At 39.3% G+C, this 917-nt stretch overlaps 1 pseudogene; it reads right to left on the bottom strand.

The window, feature by feature from the left end:
* The window catches only part of LOC122151296, a 7,262-nt pseudogene that overhangs the window by 1,344 nt on the left and 5,001 nt on the right, over positions 1-917 (bottom strand).

The following is a 917-nucleotide window of genomic DNA, read 5'->3' on the forward strand; positions in this document are numbered from 1 at the left end:
TGCTAATTATACCTAATAAAGGCATGTTGGATAAACATTATGAAAAAAAGAGAGATATATCAGCCTCATTTGAATTTTCATGTAAACTATTATCCAACAAAATTTCAGTTCTTTATTTGGGAAGAAAATAGTATCAAACACAATCTTTGGTTTTGATGAACTTTAGTTGTACCTACAGAAATAACTACCCCAAGCAATTGCTGATTTTTTTTTTTTCATATTCTTGTAAACAAAGATGCATTCAGACTTTAATAATTGGTTTCACATTATTTTTCATTTGATTTGAGATCATAGCAAGCATATCGTATCAAACTTGTTCCTGCTGGAACAGGTAAGTCTGGCAGGGGACAGACTCAAGTGACAGGGAGCAGCGGCAGACAGGGCTGGCAAAAACAGGTAGGAGGTAGCCCAGGAAGTGAGCAGAGCAGCTGGAAAAGCTAAGGGAGAATAACTTGACTATGGGTCTATTGTACTGTGGTGGCTTATGTGTTGCTGTGAAGCTATAGGCTGTACCAGCAGGGGTGCCCATAGTGGACTGGTTTCAGTGGAGCTTCTAGACTGAGAAAAACTCAGAAGAAGAAAGAGGGCATCCCCTTCTCAAAGAATTGGCCAGAGAATACCTAATGAATAGTAGTAAAACACTGTCTGATATATAACTGGAAAATTTTATGAATAGACCTGACACACTGTCCGATACAGTGCTGGAAGATGAGCCCCTCAGGTTGGAAGGCACTCAAAATACTTCTGGGAAAGAGTCCACTCATCAGAGTAGAGCCTACCTTAATGATATGAATAAAATAGAGCTTTTGGGGCCTCTATTTGCTGAAGTGGCATGTCTCACCTTGGGAAGAAACAGCTGCAAACATCCACCAACAATCAGAACATGGAATGTACAAAGTATGAATATAGGAATATTG

The sequence above is a fragment of the Orycteropus afer genome, unplaced genomic scaffold, assembly GCF_000298275.1.
Source record: "Orycteropus afer afer isolate SDZICR_OR568_19922 unplaced genomic scaffold, OryAfe1.0 scaffold00372, whole genome shotgun sequence".
Taxonomy (NCBI): domain Eukaryota; kingdom Metazoa; phylum Chordata; class Mammalia; order Tubulidentata; family Orycteropodidae; genus Orycteropus; species Orycteropus afer.